The sequence below is a fragment of the Triticum aestivum genome, chromosome 6B, assembly GCF_018294505.1.
Source record: "Triticum aestivum cultivar Chinese Spring chromosome 6B, IWGSC CS RefSeq v2.1, whole genome shotgun sequence".
Classification (NCBI taxonomy): Eukaryota; Viridiplantae; Streptophyta; class Magnoliopsida; order Poales; family Poaceae; genus Triticum; species Triticum aestivum.
In genome coordinates this window covers 371,895,994-371,904,782 of record NC_057810.1, presented here as the reverse complement: position 1 = coordinate 371,904,782, position 8,789 = coordinate 371,895,994, and positions in this window count along the sequence as shown.

The following is an 8,789-nucleotide window of genomic DNA, read 5'->3' as shown; positions in this document are numbered from 1 at the left end:
CTAGTTGGGTGTTTATGAATTACAGAATGCTTGTGTTGAAGCTTGTGATTCCCGTAGCATGCACGTATGGTGAACCACTTGGGTGTTTATGAAGTTGGAGCACAATTTTATTTATTGATTGTCTTCCTTATGAGTGGCGGTCGGGGACGAGCGATGGTCTTTTCCTACCAATCTATCCCCCTAGGAGCATGTACGTAGTACTTTGGTTTTTGATGACTTCTAAATTTTTGCAACAAGTATATGAGTTCCTTTCATTAATGTTGAGTCCATGGATTATACGCACTCTTTCACCCTTCCACCATTGCTAGCCTCCCTTGTATCGTGCAATTTTCGCCGGTACCATACACCCACCATACTCCTTCCTCAAAACAGCCACCATACCTACCTATTATGGCATTTCCATAGCCATTCCAAGATATATTGCCATGCAACTCTCCACCGTTCCGTTCATATGACACGCATTACTTTTGTCATATTGCTTTTTGCATGATCTTGTAGTTGACATTGTATTTGTGGCAAGGCCACTTTCATAATTTTCATACATGTCGCTCTTGATTCATTGCATATCCCGGTACACCTCCGGAGGCATTCATATAGAGTCATATCTTGTTCTAGCTTTGAGTTGTAAATCCATAAAGTGTGATGATCTTCATTATTAGAGCATTGTCCTAGTGAGGAAAGGATGATGAAGACTATGATTACCCCACAAGTCGGGATGAGACTTTGGACTTTACAAAAAGAAAAAAAGGAGAAAGGCCAAAAAGGAAAAAAAAGAAAAAGGAAAAAAAAGATAGGCCAAAGAAAAAAAAGAAGAAGAAAGAAAAAAGAAGAAAGAAAAAAATGAGAGAAAAGGAGAGAAGGGACAATGCTACTATCTCTTTTTCCACACTTGTGCTTCAAAATAGCACTATGATCTTCATGATAGAGAGTCTCATATGTTGTCACTTTCATATACTAGTGGGAATTTTTCATTATAGAACTTGGCTTGTATATTCCAATGATGGGCTTCCTCAAAAGTGCCCTAGGTCTTCATGAGCAAGCAAGTTGGATGCACCCCACTTAGTTTCTTTTGTTGAGCTTTCATATATTTATAGCTCTAGTGCATCCGTTGCATGGCAATCCCTACTCATTCACATTGATATGTATTAATGGGCATCTCCACGGCCCGTTAATATGCCTAGTTGATGGGAGACTATCTTCTCCTTTTTGTCTCCTCCACAACCACCCTTCTATTCCACATATAGTGCTATGTCCATGGCTCACGCTCATGTATTGCGTGAAAGTTGAAAAAGTTTGAGATTATTAAAGTATGAAACAATTTCTTGGCTTGTCATAGGGGTTGTGCATGATTAAATACTTTGTGTGATGAAGATAGAGCATAGCCAGACTATATGATTTTGTAGGGATAACTTTCTTTAGCCATGTTATTTTGACAAGACATGATTACTTTGATTAGTATGCTTGAAGTATTACTATTTCTCATGTCAATATGAACTTTTATTTTGTATTCATTTGGATCTGAACATTCATGCCAAAATAAAGAAAATTACATTATGAATTATGCTAGGTAGCATTCCACATCAAAAATTCTGTTTTTATCATTTACCTACTCGAGGACGAGCAGGAATTAAGCTTGGGGATGCTTGATACCTCTCCAACGTATCTATAATTTTTGATTGTTCCATGCTATTATATTACCTCTTTTGGATGTTTATGGGCTTTATTTGACACATTTATATCATTTTTGGGACTAACCTACTAACTGGAGGCCCAGCCCAGATTGCTGTTTTTTTCCCTATTTCAGTATTTCGAAGAAAAGGAATATCAAACGGAGTCCAAACGGAATGAAACCTTTGGGAGCGTTATTTTTGGAACAAATCTGATCCGGAGAGCTTGAAGTGCAAGTCAAGAAGCCTCCGAGGGCCCACGAGATAGGAAGGCGCCCCCCTGTAGGGCACGCTCCTTGTCTCGTGGGCCCCTCAGGCGGCCACCGACGTACTTCTTCCTCCTATATATACCTACGTACCCCGAAAACATCCAGGAGCACCACGAAACACAATTTCCATCACTGTAACCTTCTGTATCCGCGGGATCCCATCTTGGAGCCCTTGCCGGCAATCTGCCGGAGGGGGAAGCAACCACGGAGGGCCTCTACATCAACATCCTTGCCCCTCCGATGAGTTGTGAGTAGTTTACCACAGACCTACGGGTCCATAGTTATTAGCTAGATGGCTTCTTCTCTCTTTTTGGATCTCAATACAATGTTCTCCCCCTCTCTTGTGGAGATCTATTCGATGTAATCTCTTTTTGCGGTGTGTTTGTCGAGATCCGATGAATTGTGGGTTTATGATCAAGTATCTATGAATAATATTTGAATCTTCTCTGAATTCTTTTATATATGATTGAGTTATCTTTGCAAGTCTCTTCGAATTATCAGTTTGGTTTGGCCTACTAGATTGGTCTTTCTTGCCATGGGAGAAGTGCTTAGCTTTGGGTTCAATCTTGCGGTGTTCTTACCCAGTGACAGAAAGGGTTGCAAGACACGTATTGTATTGTTGCCATCGAGGATAACAAGATGGGGTTTATATCATATTGCATGTGTTTATCCCTCTACATCATGTCATCTTGCTTAATGCGTTACTCTGTTCTTAGGAACTTAATACTCTAGATGCAGGCAGGAGTCGATTGATGTGTGGATTAATAGTAGTAGATGCAGGCAGGAGTCGGTCTACTTGTTATGGACGTGATGCCTATATACATGATCATGCCTAGATAATCTCATAACTATGCGTTTTTCTATCATTTGCTCGACAGTAATTTGTTCACCCACCGTAATACTTATGCTATCTTGAGAGAAGCCTCTAGTGAAACCTATGGCCCCCGGGACTATCTCTTATCATATTTGCTTTCCATCTACCTTTATTTGCATCTTTACCTTTTGCATCTATATCCTAAAATACCAAAAATATATTTATCTTATCATATTATCTTTATTAGATCTCACTTCTGCAAGTGGCCGTGAAGGGATTGACAACCCCATTATTGCATTGGTTGCGAGTTCTCAGTTTGTTTGTGTAGGTGTGTGGGACTTTTGAGGAGCCTCCTACTGGATTGATACCTTGGTTCTCAAAACAGAGGGAAATACTTACGCTACACTTTGCTGCATCACCCTCTCCTCTTCGAGGAAAACCAATGCAAGCTCAAGACGTAGCACTGCACCTTATTTACTTTCATTGCTTGTTACCCGTTACAAATTACCTTATCACAAAACTATCTGTTACCGATAATATCAGTGCTTGCAGAGAATACCTTATTGAAAACCGCTTGTCATTTCCTTCTGCTCCTCGTTGGGTTCGACACTCTTACTTATCGAAAGGACTACGATAGAGAATCTCACCTTCGACGGCCTGCTTGTGGAGGGCTCTTGGAGATTGCCAAAGGGGGAGATCGAGCCCGCGCCTCGGGAGGACGAGCGCGTTCTCCTTACGACGCACATCGACTGAGGTCTCTCTCTGCCTCCTCACCCGTTCTTTCGAGGTTTTCTGAATTTCTTCGGTGCCCAGATCCATCATTTTCCTCCCAACACCATCTCCTGTCTTTCTACCTATGTTTCATTGTGCGAGAATTTCCTGGGGTGTCGACCATACTGGGGTCTATTCAAACATATCTTCGCTTGCCAATCTCAGTTGGTAAAGAAAGCAAATCCGACTGACGAAAGGACGCACGTGATCCAGATGTGCAGGGGAGGGGTAGGAATCCAGATGAGGGGTAGGAGTTCTTTTCCTCCCATGGTTTTACCGAATCTATTAGAGGGTGGTAGTCGACCTGGTTCTATTGTAAAGACATCCCAACTCCTTGTCAGTCGACTGGTCTTCCTCCTTTTTCTCTGGAGAGGCTATGTGCCCCTCGTTCGATGACTGTAGAAGATCATGAGATGGGTGAGGTGGCCATCCTGGTTGACGCAGTTGTGGAACTGGTCAGGGGCGGAGTGACTGGCATGGATCTACTGGAGACATTTCTCAGTCAATAGATCCAGCCTTTGCAGGCCCGGGACCACCCCATGTGGTTGTACTCAGGGCCAGAAGACACCACTCGGGTCCATCCGGAGGAGGTTGAAGAAGAGATGGTGGCCCAGTGGCTTCGGAGCATCACGCGCGGGGCAAACAGGATCTTGCCATTCCACTCTAAGCATCTTCTTGGAGAGGTCTGGTCTATCTTGTCGAGTGTTTTTCCTTTTTTGCTTTTTAATATGCACCTGTAGTGGATGTCACATTCTTAGCTTCTGGCAATGCACTAGGCTAGCCTCATGAGTGTCATCATGTTTAAGTTTCAAATGAACTTGAAATGGGAATTTTTTAAACCCTAGCATCAAAGGAATTCACTAGGTTCACCTAAAATATTTTCAGTAAATCCAAATGGCTTTCAAAAATGTTCATCATTTATGGAAAATGCTGTAAATAGTAACCAGAGGTGATGCACATATTTGGGCTCTAAATTAAATCATACCTATTTGAATTTTGGGCATTTAAATGCTACAAAATATTTTAAACGCTCAAATAATCATAAACGAAAATGTTTATTGTTGGATATATTCCAAACAGTAGTCATGGGCAGTTTCATGATTTTTGGGATTGATCTAGTATTTTTAGTAAAGCCACAAAGTTGTAGAAAAATAGAAAACATGTAATAAAAGAGAAAGAGAGAGAACTTACCTGGCGCCCCAACCGGCCCACCACTATAGCAGCCCAGGTGGGCAAAGCCAGCCCAGCCCACCAAGGGCTCCCTGTCGTCTTCCTCCTCTTGCCAGAGCAGGCAGGCTGCTGCCTGTCGCCCGCGCGCTGCCCCTGGCCACCTCGTGCTTGCCACCGAGGCGCCCCCGATGCGTCTGGAGACGCCCCGCAACCCCCTTTGCCTATCCCCTCGCTCTCTGCTCTCTCTCTCTCTCTCGACCTCTAGCCCCTCTCCCGAGCACACCCAAGCGCCACTGTCACCACCGCTCGACATAGCCACGCCCATAGGCCCTCCCTCGCTTCGCCGACGTGTCCATGGCCTCTGCCTCGATGCCCTCATCCTCCCCGTTGACTCGCATGATGCCGAACGCCCTGGAGCGCCATCGTCGACACCATCTCCGTCCTCTGCACCGATGGCCGTCGTCGGACGATTCGTCGTTGCCAAGCCGTCCCCGAGCACGCCGAGATCACCGACGACCTCGCCGTGAGCTCCTATACCCAATCCCTCTCTCCCCGCCATCGTTTTCCTCCTCTAGCCTCGCTGACCACCGTGGCCGAAGCTCGCCGCCACCGTGCCTCGTTGCCGACGTGGTTAGAGCCATAGCAGCTCAAAGCTGAGCATGCCAGCATGTTCCACGCAGCTCCAGGAGCCCATAGCCACCACCAGCTCCTTCCCACATGCCCCCTAGCTCCAACCCGAGCACGCCCATAGCTCCGGCCACCGCCAGGAGCTCGCTTCCGGCGAACTCCGGCCACCCTGCGCCCTCCCGATGGTCTCCCCAGATGCGCACGGGCATGGGCTTCCTTCTGGTGCCCCTAGCGCGTCAACCCGTGGCATCTGGCGAGTTCCGAGCGGGCTCCGCCGTGGTTCGGGGTCGTTGCGGGCTGAACTCCGGCGAGTCGACGTGGCCGCGTGACTAGCGGCTAATCACTCCACTAAACAACCTCCTGAGCCAATGACACATAGGCCCCACACGCTAATTAACTCCAGTTTTATTTCTGCTTAGATTAGTTATAACCCAACGGGACCAACGTGTCAGCTTTGACCAAGCTGACGTGGCTGTTGACTAGGCCCACATGTCAGCGACACTAACCAGCCCCAGCCATTAACCAGTGGACCCCACTGGTCAGGTTTGACCTGGACTGGCCTCGTTGACCAGCTGACATCATAGTGAAGCAGTGTTGACGCAATAACTCTTATTCTGAATTTAACTTAATTCAGGAAATTCCAACAAATGCCCAAAACTTCTAAAATTCATAGAAATTCAACCATAACTCGGAATTAAATCAGTTATATATGAAAAATGATCAGAAAAATCCAATCTATCCATCTATACCATTTTCATGCATCTTAGAACAACTTATCACTACTGTTTAGGACAAATCATATAAACGGCATTTGAATCTCCACGTATGGAGTTTGAATTTGAACCCTAGATTCAAACCAACTCCATTTAACTTGCTGCTAGTTGCATTAGCTCAAACCACAGCATATTGCCATGTCACATTCATGCATCATATTGTGCATTGCATTGATTGTGTTCTTCCTTGTTTGCCGGTATTTGTCCCCTCTCAGTAGACGATGTTCCGACGATGAGTTCGATTACACCGATGAAGAACTATATTATCTTCAGAAGTGCCAGGCAAGCAAAACCCCTTGTTCATTCTGATACAATCACACTCTCTCGCTCCTTCTCTCTTTTACTGCATTAGGACAACAACGATTCATCTGTTACATGCTGCGGTAGTTGAAACCCTTTCCTCTGCATGACCTGTCATTGCCACAGTAAATAGATGAAACCCACTAGCATGAGTAGGAGTTGTTTGAGCCCTGATGTGCCTACTCATTCTTGCTTATTTGTCATGCCTGCTTTGTGGTGCCATGATGTATTTGCACATATCAGGCATATTGTGTGTATGTTATTGAAATGCTTGGTATGTGTGGGATCTGACTATCTAGTTGTTTGTCCTTGGTAGCCTCTCTTACCGGGAAATGTCTCCTAGTGCTTCCACTAAGCCTTGGTAGCTTGCTACTGCTCCGGAACACTTAGGCTAGCTGGCATGTGTCCTTCTTCGCTCCTGTGTCTGTCCCTTTGGGGAAATGTCACGCGGTGTCTACCAGAGTCCTGTTAGCCTGCTACAGCCTGGATTCCCCGGAGTCCTCCTAGCCCAGTTGCTACAGCCCGAATTCACTCGCTGATGACCGACACATTCGTTGCTGGGTCATGTATGCCTGTCCATGTAAGTTAGTGCCACTTTGGGTTCACGACTAGTCATGTCAGCCCGGGCTCCTTGTCATATAGATGCTAGCGACACTATCATATACGTGTGCCAAAAGGCGCAAATGGTCCCGGGCCTAATAAAGCGACACCCGTGGGAATACTGTGCATGAGGCTGCAAAGTGATATGAGGTGTTACATGCTAGATCGGTGTGGCATTGAGTCGGGGTCCTGACAGCTTTGGTATCAGAGCCTAACTTCCTGTAGGATTACCAAGCCAAACTGGTCGAAGTTGAGTCCAGAAATTCTTTAGTTATGTAGGGGAATTGATTTTGGGATGGAACGTAAGGCTCTTTTTACTCCTTTATCTTATGCCCTTATGATATGAGTCATCATATATTTCCTACGGGGTTAAGGAACTAGGCTTTCTCTTCTTCCTATCAGGATCACGTGTTATTAATCTGTAGACCTATAGGATTGTTGGATTTAAGCCTCAGTTCAGCTTCTACTACCTCCGAGTGTTCTTAGTTGATCTCAGAACCTTGATATTGTGATTCTGAGTGGTTATGTCACCATTTTTGCAGTATGTTTCAAATCTTTTCGAGCATTTACTGCTGTTATGCTGTCCGAGTCGTCCCAGGTTTCTACACAGTCTAATGCATTTGCAAATTCCTTCTTACCGTTATGAAGATCCTTTGTGCCAGATCAACCACACTAACTAGTGTGTTGAGGTACTTCATTGCCTCGGCATTTATGTTGGAGCTATTATTATGACCCTAGGTGTATACAGTATCACCTAGTAACGTAGCCATGCTTTGTGTTCCCAGTGTGATGATTCTGGCCTTCATTCTTGAAAGCATCCCGTGGTGCCACTTAGTATGTAGCTATTCTACTTCTGGGTTTTTGAACCCGAGATTCACCCTACTTACCTCATGTTGATAGTGTTTGCTTGTTCCTTTAGGTTATTAGCAACCTTTGTGATAGTCCTCGAGGGCCGTGGTATTTCCTTCTTCCAAATACTATGAACCGCTTTTGGCAGAAGTTCCTTGAACCAAGAGATCACAACAAGAGTGCTCTTGATGAGTTCTCCATTCTATATCGTGACTCTGCCAGTTCTACCTCCTCCACATGGGTTATCTAGAAGAAATATGTTGTAGCCGTTCGATATACTAATCTATGCATCCACAACTCAGAAAATCGTATGTTCTTTTGAGTTGTCCCTCTTTAGTTGTATTCTGACCCTCGTCTATCAATTGATAGTAAAGAGTAGTTGTGCACTCGTGTTCATCGATGCCTATTATCTAGTGGTCCATCAAGCCATTCCATTCCGGAATGACTAGGAGAAACAAACTCCAGAACCTTATCCATTTCCATGATTGGGTAAAAGTAGTTGTACTTTGCTGATCAAAATGCCAATCCAGTTTTTGTTCTGTTCTACCTTGGAGTATTACCATCTTTATATTAAGATTGTCATGGGAATTGCACACCATCTCATGAACTCTTGATATAGTGATACTTCTCGTCATCACTGTTCATTCCTTGGTCCCCGTGTTGTTGCAACCGGAATGACGACAAGTGAACCATGATGTGTGAAATCAATACTCTTGGCAACTTTTTTGTTTGGTAGTTAAAGGACAATAATTTCATTCTTAGCATGTTGGTTTTTGAATCATCATTCTAAGATAGATTTTGCTACCTAGTCCTTATTTTTGGTGAACCTTTCGATCAATGAGTTAGAGATATGCCAATCCCTTGCTTATTTGATCATCTTGTCCTGCCCTGAAAAGCAGGATTGTTCTCGAGCTTAGTAACATACTGGTGGTTCGTGATTTTCCGAATA